The sequence below is a fragment of the Zalophus californianus genome, chromosome 1, assembly GCF_009762305.2.
Source record: "Zalophus californianus isolate mZalCal1 chromosome 1, mZalCal1.pri.v2, whole genome shotgun sequence".
Classification (NCBI taxonomy): domain Eukaryota; kingdom Metazoa; phylum Chordata; class Mammalia; order Carnivora; family Otariidae; genus Zalophus; species Zalophus californianus.
This window is the reverse complement of record NC_045595.1, coordinates 38,388,436-38,404,713: the sequence shown is the minus strand read 5'-3', so window position 1 is coordinate 38,404,713 and position 16,278 is coordinate 38,388,436. Positions and strand designations below refer to the sequence as shown.

The 16,278-nt window shown below is 40.7% G+C and overlaps 1 protein-coding gene across 7 annotated transcripts in view; it reads left to right on the top strand.

The window, feature by feature from the left end:
* The window catches only part of FOXP1 (forkhead box P1), a 574,460-nt gene that overhangs the window by 187,052 nt on the left and 371,130 nt on the right, over positions 1–16,278 (top strand). For all 7 annotated transcript variants that reach the window (XM_027584345.2, XM_035728162.1, XM_027584350.2 and 4 more), the window contains one exon: positions 14,616–14,710. The gene's annotated coding sequence lies outside the window, so the exon portion shown is untranslated. The remainder of the gene's footprint in view (positions 1–14,615; positions 14,711–16,278) is intronic.

The window sequence follows — 16,278 nt, the reverse complement described above, 5'->3', positions numbered from 1 at the left end:
AAGGTAATAACTATTACTATAACCTAAAAAGTAATCAGTCTTCGTGTTACCAGCACAAAAAAATGACTTTTAATTCAAAACAATCTTCTTAAAACAAAGTTGTTTTTTCAAGTTGCTTTTCTTTCCAGTATCAACATGAATCAGGAAATCTTATACCAAGAGTATTAGCTGATATGTTCTAAAGTGTGGTAGTATAGTTGTTAAGTAATTACCGAAGTTGGGAAAAGGGATCTGGTTTCAAATTCTGGCTAAGCTACTTAGTAACTTTGTGACCTTGGGAAAGTTATTTAATCTTTTTAAGCCTTTGTTTTCCCATTGAAGATGGAAGTAAAGAAGCGCCTACCTCACTGTGGGAATGGAAAGTATCCTAGTTTATCAGGTCCTTTTGGGTTAAATGGGATTTGGCAAAAATAGTTTTGAGCACAGTGCGTGGTATGTAAAAAGTAATGTTCGCTTTATGTGCTATTTACCTAATTAAATAAAAAGTATTTCAAATTATTATTTTGCTGGATGCCCAAGATGGCATTTGCTAAATGCAAGGGGACATTTAACTCTGGGAGTTACCAGTGCTCTAAACAGCCATCTCACTTTTTTAGCACTTTAGATGTCTTGGTTTGAGAATTTTCTCTTATGTAGAAAAGAAGTACGCATGGAGTTCATATAAGACCAGAATTTGGGTGACTTCACATCAGTGAGTCTCTTAAAGTTGTTTAAACCCAGGAAACATTGACTCACATGTTTTAACACCTTAACATAAGTTCAGTTGCACCTGCTCACCCATTCGCCATTTGTTTTTTCTGCAGTTTTTATTAATTTCAAGAATGAAAAAGGAAGAAGAATCTCTTCTGCCTTTCACTCACTTTTAAGTTTCTTTTGGTAAAAGATGAGTACATATGACGGTTATCATTGTCCTTCCTTCTTTCTGGCCCAGTCACTTTTTTTCTATTTCTTACATCAGCTTCTACATCTGGAGAATGTCTGTGACCGTAGAAGTCATCCTCCAGCCACGTGGTTCTTAGATTCGGTCTGTGAGTTGAGAGAGGGCCACAGGGTAAGGCCATCAAAGGGGCAAGAAGAAAAGGTTAAAAGAAGGTTACAGTTACACCAAGAACCGATTTACGTGAAGTTGGAAGTTGAAGATGGTGGTGGTGGTTTCCTTGGGCCCTCTTTTGTTGGGGCGGGGGGGAGAACAAATCCTAAGCATAATTGACTGTTTAAGCTCAGTTGGGTTCATAGGTTCACAGAGTTTAGGCTGATATTTTTACAAAACAGCTAAACCAGAATTTGGAACCAGGTTTGTGTTTCCCCAACTTGGGTGATTACTTAACTTAAACTACCATTATTTTGGAACGTATTAACCAGTATGCCTGGTAATTTTAAGGCACAAATTTTAAAACACGTGTCACAACTGTAAGGACTAAGGTGAAAATATTTCAAATGCTCTCCAGAAATTGATGTAGTGGGACCAAGAGCCATATTTATCCCATTCAAGGGAGAACCCGTTGTTGCAGTACAGTAGCTTTTGGGAACTCAGCCATACCAGTTAGCTGCCCCTGGCCGTAGTTTACTTGTCCATACAATGGAATTCATGTTTGTAAGGATCCCATGACAGAATCAATGTGAAATAGTTTTGTAATGTCTTGTAATATTACACAGCCCATGAGATGTCATCCGATTTAATCTTTGAAATAAGTGCCTCTGGAAATGTCACCTTCCGTAAATTTCACCCAGTGAGCCAGGACACTGGACTTTCTTTTGCTCTTCGGTGGTTCACACAGCATTTGAGAGTTGGAAATTTTAGTTTGCAGTCAGTGAATCTGGCATCGGATCCCCAATTCATGTCCCTTGCCCCTCTTTTTCCCCTGTCCCTACCATAAGCAGATTCAGCATCCTGGCATCCTTTCAAACTAGGAGAGTAAAAAAAGGAAGGAAAAAATGCATGCTCATTTTTAAAAAAGATTTTATTATTTCACAGAAAGAGGGGGGTGGGGGGAAGGGGCAGAGGGAGAGGGAGAAGCAGACTCCCTACTGAGCAGGGAGCCCGACATGGGGTTCCATGAGGCTTGATCCCAGGACCCCAGGGTCATGACTTGAGCCGAAGGCAGAAACTTCATCAACTGAGCCACCCAGGTGCTCCCCAAATGCTCATTTTTAAAAGTTCATGCTTTAGTACCACCAGGTACTGTAAGTTCTAAGGCTGCTTTTACAAAAGCCTCTTCCGTGTGAGGACCTTCTAGCCTTGTTTGTACCCATAGCCAGTGCAAGTAATTTCTTCATCCTGGTCCTTTTAATGACAATATTATTTCCAAGTGTGAAATCAGAATATTTTAGTTGGAGAAATGGTTTAATTCCCTCACCATGTTGCAGTCTAGAATGTCTCCTTGTACTTTTTATTCTTTACTTGGGGATACATCCAAGTTCTCAGATATTAGGACTTAAATTTACTATGATAAGCTGAGAATTCACTTGAAGATGCCTTTGAGTTACTTCTCTCTAGATTTTTAAGTCTCCCAAGGTGAGATACACTATACAAAAATGTGAGAGCAAACCCCCAAACAAGTGTATCCATTATTAAATGACACTGAAATCATACACCATTTCTTCCCCGTATAACACTGTTTAGTCTGCTTGAATTCCGGCTGTTTCTTTACTCAGGCCACCTTGTTGTGTCTTCCTCCAAATTTATCTAAGTAGAAGAATTAAGAGAAAAAGCCCTTGGGATTTCCTCCCTGGAGTGAGCTGGGAGCACCCCTCCCTTGTTCCCTACTTCTGCTACCCTGCATAGATGTCAGTGAGCTTTGCTTTTTTTTCTCCCCCCACTGTGAACACATTTAGAGGTAACTGCTTTCGCCTGATCTGGTCACTGTTGGATTCTTTTTCTATCAGTCTTATGGCGAGTCTGATTTAATTTTGGGGGGGGCGTTTCGACGTGGCTCGAGTTTTTCAAAAGCAGACTAGCAAGGAGATACATTTTGCTTCAAGTGGAGGACCAAGTAGCCTACTTGTTCAGCATGTTAACCTTTGGTCTGAAGATGACTGGTAGACACGGGCAGAAACCAGAGAAAAGCACAACACAGCCAACTTTGATAGCACTGTCTCTCTGTTCAAGGAGTACTGGGGGCTTTGCAGTTATTTTATTTGTCTTTGGCGTGTTCCGTGCCTCGGGCTCTTTAAAATTGGCAACTAGATGATGCTACTTTCAGACGATGATACTCGAGAACAACCTTTGTTACTTGGATAGTTGAACAATCATAATTTTGCAGCATTTTTTTTGCTACTTCCTATAGTTTTAGGGTTCCGATACTCCTTGAGCTCATTTTCTGACAGGTTTTATGGAACAAGAATCCTAAATAAATATGTACAGGAGAGAGTCTTGTCTTAATAGTGTACATACAGAAATACTTCTGTGTTTTAGTGGAAGTTACTCCATTATAACCCTTTATGGATGCTCCCTGCTGAGAAAGCATTCTAGAAATGGATGTCAACCAAGGGAGATTCATTCATTCCATACGTTTTCTAATTTCAAAAAATGTACACCATCAATATTTTTTCTTAATTGAACAGTTTGTTGAACAGACGGGTGCTTTAATTATGGTGGTCTAAATTTACACACATTGCAGTGGTATTTTGCTACATTAATTACCTTACTTGTCAAGAGTAACAGGTAATTACTACATCAACTCACCCTCCTGCAGTACATGGAAACATAACTTTATTTGAGCAGATACAATAAGCCAGAGTAGAGCCACCCTCCACCTTGACTTTCCAGAAAGGATGGAGGTTCCCACGTGTCTGTCTTATAAGGAGCCAGGTAGGGGTAAGCTCTCCTTTTTCTCTGAGTCTGTCCCGCCGAAGATGCAAGCCCAGAAACATTCATAGACTCAGACACTAGGCGGACTGGACAGACCCTCTGAAATCATCGAATGGCTCAGACATCTTATATATTTCGGAGAGGGGGAGTGACTTTTCTAAGACCACACCGCCAGTAAATTAGCGTCAGAAGCAGAATTGGCACGGATTTCGCCCCACCAGCCTGCTACGAAATTTAGTGCATTTTAATGAATTTTTAAAAATAATTATAGAGAAATCGTTTGGGATGGTATACTTTGAATATTCATTCACTGCGTCTCCCTTGTTTGAACTTTTAACCAGGGCTTTGGCTGAGTTCGGAAGAGTATTTATCCTGTATTCTGTTGAACTGCCAGGTACAACTCCTGTCATTTGGTTTCCTCTCGAGTGTACTCGTGTCAGCTTTTATGACAAGTTGTGTTAAAATTCTACTTTAACATGTTTTTTTGTAAAGGCGTGAACATTTTGGAGCATATAGGATGCCCCTAGCAAAATTATGCAGCGTTACCTCCTCTGGTTGCCATGGCGTAGAAAGAAAGGATCTTGTTAGCTTTTAGGTGTGGTGCGGAATATACACAATGACATAATAGAGGCGGACTCTCTTAAAAGGCTTTGTCCTCTTTTTAGTCAAACACCTGTGACAAAATGACGAACTGTGGTTAACATATACTACTTACAAGTGGTTTTTCGGAGTCATCCAGGGCAGAGGAGCTCAGCTTGCAAAAAACTTGAGTACCTCCACTCCCCCTTGCACCTGGCAGCGGGAGTGGGGTGACATTAAAAAGAAGTTCAAGACGTCGAGGGTTATGGATACAAGTTGCAGAAATGATATGAAATGGCTTATCAGAGACAGGGTGGGCGTCTTGAGGGGTGATTTGAGCTGTACGAGGATCTCTTACACCTCTCCATCCACCTCACCTCCTGATGCCTGAAATGCTGACATAGATGCCTTATTCCAGTAACTTCAGTTTGCCTCATGCATTTCAAGTCACTCTGGGCTCTGCAGCTCATTGTATTATTTATTGCTCAGAGTTACTGGGTTTTACCTTCTCCTTAGTTCCCCCCCCCACCCCCCGTAAGTGAAGGATAGTATAGGATAATTTGATTTAGTCCTTTATAAGCATCCGGCAAATCTCCTTGAGCACCTACTGTGGGACATTCATTGGCGAGGGGGCTGGGTGCCTCGTAGGGAAGGACACAGAACAGATTCCTGCTTTCATGGAGTTTCCCTTCAAGTAGAGGGGGACAGAGAATGTAAACAGTGAAAGGAACGGGCAGTTATACTTCCCTGTGATGAACATGCATGAAGGAAATCATATACAGCTCATACCTTGGGGGAAGGCCACTTAATCCGATCAGGAATGGCATCAGCCATAAGATCTAGGGGTTGAGAATGATCTCCACATACAACGAGCTGGGGGAAGAACTGTCCATGTAGAAGCAGTGACGAGGACCAAACCCCAGAGCTGGGAACATAGAGCATGGTATGGGAGAGGAAGAGCCCTGTGTGGCCAGCTGCCGCCAGCGGGGATGGAGCTGGGTGGGAGAGCCTGGAGAGGTAGGGTGGGAGGGCAGGGTGTGGGAGAGGCTGGAGAGGTGTAAGCTGAGGAGCGTGCAGAAGGGCTGCGTCTTACTCGCAGACTGATGGCAGAGCACTGGAAGAGAGTCACTTCTGGGGCAGGTGTCAGAATGAGCCACATGGGCAGCCGCTGGAGAATAGATTGCAGAGCTCCAAGTATTTCCTATAGAGTTAGACTTCCTTGGGAGAGAGGATAAAGTCCTGGTGCCCTGAGGTTGAGCAAGGTACCTTGGTAGAGGCCACACCAGGGACAGATTCAGCTGGTCCTGGCCTCAGTGAATCAGAAACTCGGGGGTTAGGGCCCGGCAGTCCTGTTAGAACAAGCCTTCTGGGTGATTCTGATGAGGACTCGAGTTTGGATATTGGTGCCAGAAAGGACTTTCCAGTTCTCCAAACTCACTGTTGACGTTCTACAGAAGACAGGACCCAGTAAAGGGGTATAGCTAAGTGGTCATCCAGGGCTAACAAGAACCTGGGGCCTTGGACCCTATTCTAGTGCTCTTTCCTCATGGGTTTATGGAGCTAAAGAATAAACAAAACCCACTTTGTTTTCTGAGGGCCAGTTATGATATTTATAATGGAGGAGGTGGTTGGATTTTTAAGAAGGAGTAAGGCTGTGGTCTCTGAACTGAGGCTGCCTCGTTTCTCTTGTTCCTGTTTTCTCAGGCCATTTAGAAAAGCAGTTTCAGTGTGAATAACCCCTCTCCTTTCTCCCTGTCAGTGGTAGAAAAACAAGTGTTTTGTATTAAGTTACACCATTGAGACACCTAGCAGAGGGTAATAATATTCTTTTATTTCTGAATTACTCAATATATTTGGCCTTGTTTTTGGTTTGGAAGCCCTGTTAGTCCCAGATTATGTTTTTAAAATCATTGAGAAACAGAAGGTTATTTCAGGGCCCAGTGTTTATGCTTGCTCATGTGTATTTTGACCTAGAGCGCCATTGGAGAATATTCCTTTGGAGAATCTCCTCACCCTCCACCCAGTCCTGTCTACCTGGCTAAGTCCCGCTTACCTTCATTGTCTTCAGCTTACAGATCATTTTTGCCCTGAAGTCTTTTCTGACCTCTTGTGCTTAGGTCAGATTTGTATGGTAAGTTATTCCCAGGCATTTATGTTGGTTTCATAGTAGACTGTGGGCCTCATGAAAATGGAAACCTTCCTTATCTCCATTCCAAGCTCTGTTCAGCTTCAAACACAGTGTTTGGCCCACAGTAAGTCCTGAAAAAGTAGCTATCAAGTGAACGCTTTCCCTCTTCATTGACAATTATCTGTGACTCTACTTATCAACAACAGACTTTTGAGAGACGGTGGTGGTGGGTCTTTTCTAAAAGAAGGTTACACAGAATAATAAGGCATGGTCCCATGGGATCGAGATGGGAGACGTGGAGACAAAGCCAACACTAAGTATTTATTTATGATTGTTAATCCTAATGAAGCCTACAACAAAGTGTAAACTTAGGATGTGTTATGCTAGCTTCTGTGTCACAAATTTGAGTGGCTAAACATCATAAAGGTATATGTTGTTCTCCTTCCCCATCAGTGCCTGTCCCCTGAATGAACCTCCTCCGTCTTGTGCTTGCTACAAGGGACAAGGAGGGGTCTCCACAGTCTGGGGGAAGAGGAACAGGGAGCACTGTTGATTATTTGGCATGCCTGTAAGCAGTAACGCCTTGCTTCTGCTCACATCCCTTTGACCAGAAATCAGTCTGAGCCAGGGAAATTGGGCAGTGTGATCTGCCTGTGTCCCCAGGAAGAAGAAAATGAAATGGAATTAGTTATCATGTGGTAGTCCTCAGCAATATGTTACTTTGGTTTTAGCCACTGGGGTTTGATCAAAAGGAAGCATAGCACCTTCTGTTTTTGTATCCTGCTCATCAATAAATACCTTGTTCTCCCAGAGATCAAGAAGAGCGATAGCCCTCAGAGGCCCTTAGTTTTTGCATGTCACGAGGAGAATGTCTTTCATTTAATCCCAACTAAGAGCCCATCTTCCTCTGGGGTTGGGCAGGGCGATTTGTTGATGAGCCAGGCTGTAGCATGCATTCCCTCCACTATCCGATGAAATCTTCTACCGCAAGTGGCAAATTAGTTTGATGACAAACAGGTTGGTTTTCATATGGCAGGGCCTGTCTGTGTGCTGTGATTGAACCTATTTTTCTCTTCTACTCCTGGAGGTGACAGGTTTGGGGAGAAGAGTTCACCTGTGGTGAGGACTAACTAAACATTTCCCACTTGCCATTTTTAAGGACTCACAGAGGACCCATGGGCAAAGTGTTAGGTCTTAAGGAGAAAACTAAAGTTGCTTTTTATGACTTTAGTTTTTTTGTGTGTGTGTACTAATCTCGGTTTATTTTTGTCCAGAAGATGATTGGGGAAATTTTTCATGATATGCTAAGCAAAGGAAAAATATAATCAAGTGTTTACTTTATGATGCCCTGTTTTGTTTTGTTTTTAAAGAAAGATGCATTTCTTATCCCATTGTCTTGCTGACCATGGTGGTTCTCAGAAAAGGAGCTAAAATCTTTACTGTCCTCAGTCTCCCTTCCTGCCATCCTTCCAGCTCAGTGAGAAGCTTGGCTGAGCCATTGGAGAGACTCTGCCACAGCTGGATTTTGAGGGCCTTGTAAGGGCCAAGGGAAGGGTTTTGATTTTTACTCTTAAGAGTACTGGGGAGCCATTGAAAGTGTACTAGCAGGGAGTGCTTGCCCGGTAGACATGCATGCATATGTTGTGTGTGTGTGTGTGTGTGTGTGTGTGTGTGTGTGTCTGTCTGTCTTTCTGTCTGAGAGAGAGATAGATGGAGAGAAGGAAAACAATGAATGATGATCTCATTTGCCATGTGTTTTTTGGCTGTTGGGAAAGAGCCTCCACAGGAGAGTGAGTGTGAAGACAGAATGGCGCTCTTCTCCCAGCTGACACAAGGGAGAGGTCTTCTCCCTCTTTGTGCACAGAAGTTACTTGTCAATCAGGAGCTTACCATCCCAGCTTCAAAGCAGGCAGCGCTTTGGGGGTAAATATTTATGAAATGCCAAGCTTTGTGATCAAGATGTATTTTGTTTTTAATGAGCAAATGACTCAGAATTATTTTAAGTTATTAAAAGACAAATTGTTATGTGCCATCATGGAAAAAGGAGAGGGGAGAAAGTATAATTTTGTAGCAAGCAGTTTATTGGCAGCTATAATCCAGAAGCACTCAACCTCTTTAAACAAAATTATTTATATTTTTTAAAGCCTTGAAGTATAAAAATTTAATTTATTTGTGGAATCCCATTGGAAAGACTTGTAAAAAAGTAAGGTGGTCTATTCATTTGTTTCAAAGAATGTTGATTGTGTAAGATGCTATAAACACTGTGCTTGGGACATGAGAGAGAACACAAATCTCTCCTCTCAAGATACTTCTGGTCTGAAAACAAGGCAATCAAAAGCCATTAATAAATGAGTATACATGTACAACAAATTTCTTTTTCTTTTTGAAGATCAGATAACTCTTTCAGATTCTATAACCATTATTTTAAATACTGCTTGTTTTAGAATATTGAACATACAAAAATTCTGAAGAAAAAATATCACCTAGTCACATTTCCTCCAGAGCAAAACTGCTAGTTTAACTATTTTTTCCTGTTCGTTATTGACACATATTTTTATGCAGTTGAGAGTCTAGTGTAGATATAATTTTTCTATCTTGCTTATTTCATGTAACATTATAACAGGCATTTGCACATATTTTCCTGTTCCCACTATCATTTTTAATGACTCCAAAATATTCCTTTGTCAGACTGGACTATCATTTACCTGCTCTTGTTCTTTTGTGATTGACATTTAGGTAAAACAGATTCATAAAATTTATCCATTTTATGTCTGAAACCATCTTGTACACTTAACTGTTATAATAACATTAACAGGGAACTGAGATTTTTTTTAAAAAGCATCTTTGTGTGTGTCTCTGAATTTTGTCATGCAAAAGAAAAAGTGAACTAAAACCTTGTTACAACTTTACATTCTTAAGAGTAATAAGGGAATGCATTTGATACATTCTCTCTCACATTTTCTATTATTGGACACATAGCTCCTGAAATTGGTTAACAAAGCACATCCTCCAAAACCAGAGAACCTGTTTGATTCTAATTTGGGGAGTCCTCATGCCTAATTTGGAAACTTAGAAGTTGTCATTTCTTGCTCCTAGCACTCATTCTCCTAGTGACATTTAGAGCCTACACATTATTTATTTTGCTTTCTTTTATTATTTTTAGGAAGTCCTTAATATAAGGTCACTTTAAGGTAATTTGCCTACATTACCTTAATGCAGAGACTTGACTATGCTGGCTGAGCAAAACCATCAGCTTTTTCTTCTTGTTACAAAAGTACTTGGATTTTGTTCAAAAGGCATGGGATGCCTGTAAGTGCTTTGTATGGGCAATGAGCCCATGAGTCAGGCAAAGGTACGTGACTTAGGGCAAAGAATGGGACAGCGGGGTTAGAACTTATATGGAAACTGAGTGTTGTCATCTACCTATCTCTTGAACCTTGGGCAAAGGAAGGCTGCTCTCTCTCCTGGACATCAGTAATCAGCTCCTGACCATTAGATATCCTGGGTGAAAGTGCTAACCAAAGACTATTTCCCATTATTTTACATAGGAGAAATCATAATGTTATGTGTCAATATGCAACTCCCCAACCCAATCAATTTTCTAGAACAGAAGTTGGCAAAATATGGCCCTTAGGCCCACTACCTGCTTTTGTAAATAAAGTTTTATCAGAACACGATACCCGTTAGTTTACTTATTGCCTGTGATTACTTTCTTACTACAAGGGCATGGTTGAGTAGTTGCAGTAGACAACTTACAGCAACATAGTCTAAAATATTCATTGTCTGGCCCTTTACCAAAAAAGTTTGTCTATCCTTATTCTAAAATATGACTAAAGTATAGCAAAATGCCTTACAAGTATAGTCAACTACCATCGCAGTAAGGATGTAAAATTATGTAAAACATTGATTACTAAACAATTAATATGATTTCAGCATAGCAATATATATAGTTTTTGAAATATGGCTTTTTTTTTAATCACCAAGAACATCTGAGACACATCCCCTTTTGTTGCTGGCTTTTCAAAACCTCTACAGAAGTTTCTGACATTTTACCAATTGTACTGTAACTTGACACTTTCCCCTCACACATTTTATTAAAAATGTTCTATTTAATTTTGGAGAATGTCATAGAATTTTTTCTTTTATAAACTAGAGCCAAAAATGTTTGCTTTAGAAATAAGAATTTTCTGTAAAATTTAGATATTAAAAGAGGCATTCAATTAGGAAAATGTCAACTGAATATACATTTGCACTATTTGCTTATATTTCATTTCTTACAGGTTTAGTATTCTCATCCATAAAATGGGAATCAGACCTCCCCGTAGGGCTGTGAAGATTAAGTAAGGAAAGCTACACCTGATGCATTTTCTATCGTTAGCTTAATTAGAGGAGCAAATAATCACAGCTGGGATTTTTCCAAATCTATAGTGCCTCTGTTTAGGTATGGTGGCCTGGAGATTCAAGTATAACTTTGGAGCCAGGGAGAAAGCAGAAAGGTCTCTTTATTCAGGTAAGAGTTACTGGCAGTTACAGCAAACACTCCTGAATTTCAGAGTCTTAACTTGGTACAGTTTTATTTCTTAGGAAGCTCAGTCTGTTGCTGGCTGGTGAGGACCAGAGGTGGTGGCTCTTTTACTCATTGTGTTTTGGGGACCTTGGCATATTCCATTCCATGACTCCACAATCTGCCAGAATGGGGAGTTCTCCACTGGACCTCTAGGTGCACAGTCAAGGGAAGAGAGAGGACATTAGTGATGTTCAGGAAAGCCTCAGGGTCGGAATGAAAGTAACATACCCACTTTGATCTATTTCACCGGAACTCAGGCACAAGGCCCCACCTAACGGTGAGGGAAGCTGGGAACTAATATCCCATCTCTGCATCTAGAAAGAAGAAGGGAATTTAATGGGCATCTGGCTGGTCTCTGCCACACACCAGCCATATCTTTTTAGGTTGTTATGGAGGATGAATGCTTACCATAAATAAACTGCACAGATACCAATCATCTGAGAAGCTGTAACAGGTGCCCATGGAAAGAGTATCATTTGGAAACAGTAATGCTCATTTGAGAGAAGTAATCTGTATACTTGTTGAAAATACTTTAAAAAAATTAGTCTGGGATCTGGATCTGCTTCTTACATGTTACATGCCATTTATGTATTTTGGCATTCTAAAGTCGCAGATCTATTGTAAGTTTAGAAATACATACTTAAGAAATGTTACTTACATGTGATGACCTTTTCATTCCCAAAGTGATGTACAGTGGACTCATACTTACTTTGCTATTCTGTAAGATCAGGAGTCATACATAGTATTGAGTAGAAAATTTCTTATCATGATGCCGGAGAGAACATTTGTTGAAATACTACCACTGTTACTTAATTCAAAGTGTACATTTTACAATGAACCACATCAGGGGTGTTTTCAGTTTTTCAGTACCTCTAGTAGATCTAAGTGTACCTTTTTTTAAAGTTACTCATTTTAAATTATGATTATATGAATATTTTAGGATTATTATCACCATAAAAAGGACAGAATTTATCATACAAAAATGGAAATTTAATTTAAAATAGAAAGAACTTGATTGCAAGGTTTAGTAGACTTGAAATATGATGTATAAGGGGATATTGAAGAACACTTTTGGAAAAAACCCTCAGTAGTAGGGTTTTACAATAGATTTAGGAAAAAAGCCTTAGGTTGCAATTAGTGATGTTTGTAAAGATCACATCTGAGATAGTTTCACAAAGATCAAACTTTTCTTATGTTGAAAAAACCCATTAGAGCAAAGGAACTTTTTGGTCATTCCATTGAGAAATAACTTCAAAAAATTTATTCAGTATTCTAAAGTTAGTGAAATTTCTTTGAGATAGAAGTTTCTCATGACCATTTTGTGATCCAGGGGCCTTGGTCACAAGTCAAGATTGTACATGGACATATGTGGTTGAAAATATTTCTTTTAGTTTTCTTGGTACTCCTGGCATTTCCTGTTACCTGTCACTTTGTCCTTGACGATATTTGAGGCAGAAAACAAGTTGAGTAGACAAGGATAGTTTTCTAATCAGATGTTCCTTATTTTTCCCCAGTGCTTCTTTGTTATATTAGAGTTCAAATTTACTATTCACGAAACACACTTTATCAGTGACCATATCAGACAAATGGAAGCTAAGCGCTGGTTAGTATGTTGAAAATAAACACGAGGGTTCTCATTAATGTCGCTGTCTGAATAATTAGTTGAGCATCGTGTACTGAGCAGCAGTGAAAGCAAGCTGCTTCTCACTGGAACGACAGGCTGACAGCCGCGTCTTGGAGTATGGTCATTAGTGTGCCCCACCATCAATGTCATGTTACTGTGTCAAATTAGTTAGTGTCCCCTTAGGAGAGAAGCCGGACCTACAAATCACCCTCCCGCATCCCTGGAAACGGTGTTTGCGAAACCTGCGATCAAGTGTGAGCAAATTATTAACACGGCTCATAAATTAACTAGTTTACAGGCTTATAACATTTTACAAGTAGATAATAAAGGGTAGAAAAGTTTTCCAATTGCTTTGCCCTGATGTTAGGGCTGTGATCTGCCGACTTTTCCTTGAGGAGCCCACGGCTGATAGGTTTTTTTTTTTTTTTTAAGAGGAGCAAACACATGGAGTGTCAGAACAAATGTTTGGAAAATGTAGACTTTAAAAGGAAGCAAGTGTAAACCCACTGAAAACAATATCATTAACTTCGTTATCTCATTGCTCTGATAAGTCGATGACAATGGCTCTCTTTCTTGTGGTGGCAGTTTCTCATTAATGAGTTCACCAATTAAGTTTGAACGATTACAGCCTTTGCCAACTGAAATTATCTTTAAAAATATTTTTGATTCATTCTTAGCCTACTCTTAAGCTGCCTTGTTACTGAGGGATGATGCTAGCACAGCATGTTCAATTCGTATAAGAATGAAGATTCTTAAGCCGTAATATGTTTGGCAAACGGTTTACACTTCGTGTAGATAACTCATACCTAGAAAACATAATGTGCACCAATCTGGCCTGAGTTTATCTCTTATCCAGAAGAGGCACTCAACTGGGAGCACCACCCCTTAACTCTCTTCTGAGCTCTGGTAGACAGACAACCCACATAGTTTCCGGAGATACGATGTGACTATTCAAATCATAAAACTTCATACATCTCCTTTTCAGTTTCAACTTCTCTGATTAGATTCAGAAAACGTGTCGTTCGTGGATTTTTGTCTGAGTTCATTGTTGAGGGAGACCAGCACACGTGTGCACCGGAGGGCTCAGGCTTTCTACTCATTCTGGAGTTCCGTTTCCCCGTGTGACAGAGTCCCTCCTGCTGTCTGCAGGCCTGCATAGGTAGCATTATCATCCCCAGGATCTAGGCAGAAAAGGCCTGGCCTGCAAAACCTCGCTACTGACTGCTCTTCACAAAATCTTTCTGAAACTGCTTGAGGATGAGTTGACTTAACTGTCAGCAATTTCATCTTACTTGGAATTGGACTTGGTCAGTATCCGACTAATAACCCAACCCCGCCGCGGAAGCTCGCAGCCTGTGCACGTGTGCCCACCCGCAGGCTGCCGCTTCCATAAGAAGGCTGCGTCCCAGCCTCCTCCTGCATTTGAAATGCAGCTGGAAAGAGAGCTGTGAACTGTGGCAAGTGAGATTTTGGGGTTTGGCTGGCGGGGGAGATCGCTTGTCCTTTTTTTTTTTTTTTTTTTTTTTTGAAAAGACCAGGGTGCTTGTGTGCGTGTGTTCCCATGTGCATGTGTGATGTGTGTGCACATACGTGTATTTCCTCTTGTCATTTCTACTAGATGTACTGGGAGAGACCAAAAGACTACAACCCAAAGCGAAATCCTCACTGGGACTCAGGGATCATCTTGCCCTTACTTTTCATACTACGTTGTCTAGCCCAGAGTGTGAGCTAATGAAATGCTGATTCTGTAAGGGAACAGGCAAAAAAGATGCTTAGCTACGTGACAGCATACTGAATTTCAAAGTTGTGTGTCCACAAGGAATCCCGGGGCTCATGTGAATGCCTCGCTTTTGAAGCATCGCCATCGGCCCCTCCCATTAACTTCTTCTCTTCTTTCTGCTTTCAGTGTCCCTCGTGTGTTGCAGTCCTGTGGCATCATGCATGCCCCCAACCAGTGACCCCCAGGCTTTTTATGGCTGTGAGACACGTTAAAAGTTCAGGGTAAGTGGCAAACAATGCGAATATTGTGTCCCACTTGAAAACCACGACCCACCTTTGCAGGTGACCCCGTAGCAGATACAGTAATTCCTCAAAATGCCTCATTATCAAGCAGGACTTCCAAAGCCAGCAGGAATAAGTGTGTCGTCCTCTAAGCTAGCATTATGGCTTTCAGGAATAGGATCTGTAACTGAGATGGTGATCTAATGCGGGGTCTGCAAATTTTGTCTTTGAAACAGCCAGATGATATATATTGTCAGGTTCCTGGGCCCTGGAGTCATGGTTGTGACTTTGTGGTCAACTCTGCTAATGTAGCACAAAATCAGGGACAATATGTAAACAAATGGGTGTGACTGGTCCAGTGAAACTACAAAAAACAGTCAGTGGGCCATATTTGGCCCGAAGGCCATAGTTTGCTGACCCCTAAGCTAAGCATCAAAGAGGGTAAAGAGGATAAAGAAGGTACCTCACTGGGTAGCAGTCTCTCTGATCTCGAGCAAACCATTTATCAAGAAGAAACGAGAATAAAAAAAAAAAAAAAAATACCTGCCCTGACTACCACGCAGGGTGTAGTTTTAAGGATGAAACAGGATATAATGTATACGAAAGCACTTTGAAAATTTTGAAACTCCTTACAAATATAATAGATGGATGGCTCTTTGCACTCATTCTGGGTCGCCTAGTGGAGTCTGCCTTCTTCACCCTTTTAATCATATTGGGCTTTCATGAGCTCATTGAGTGTGGGGGACAGCTCTTTTATTTTCTAAGTAATGTGGTTTTTCTGTATGTTACTTTGCAGTTGATGGACAAGCTGTTGAAATGTCTCTTTAGTATCGAATATGGATGAAGGGATATATGGGTAGATTATGGCAGGCTGAAGATCAAATGCCAATGAAGAACGATTAAATTTCCTTTAATCATCAGATTCTGAAAGTGTTTTAAGATCTTCCACCTTTAATACGGTCCTTAATAAATGATAAGCTTTGGATATCTACAAGTATGTTTGAATTTCACAAGTGTTACATGTCAAAACATAGAGACAGGTTCAGCAACTATGCTTTCTGGGCTAGTGGTAGTAATTAAGAAGGAAAGTCATACTTAAACACATAGCTTGGTGAATAGAGGAGTAATCAGAATCCCAATTCATGAGTTTCCTCATTTTTTTTTCCCCTCAGAAAAAATTGGGTAGTCTTCAGACACGTTTTCATATCACTATATCACTTCAGAATTGTTTTCTAGTAACAGAGATACAGCTATATAAGTTTTAAAAAATGAGTTGCATATTCTCTCTCATGAAGGGTGTTTGGGGTAGAGCAGTTTGTGCTTTCTGTCTTTCTGCTCTGCCTGCCTGTTGAAGTGTTGTTCTGTTTTCAAGGTCACATTATGGCTGCTGGCTCTCCAGCCACTGCTTCTACATCCTGAAGAAAGAGGCAGGAGTGCAAGGAGCAAAAAGAGTAGTCCTCCCAGCTGAGGCAGGCCTCTTTAAAGAATTCTCCCTGCAGTTGTAATGCCTTCTATCTACTTATATCCTTTTAATAACACCTAACATAAGAGCATCTCGGAAGTGTATC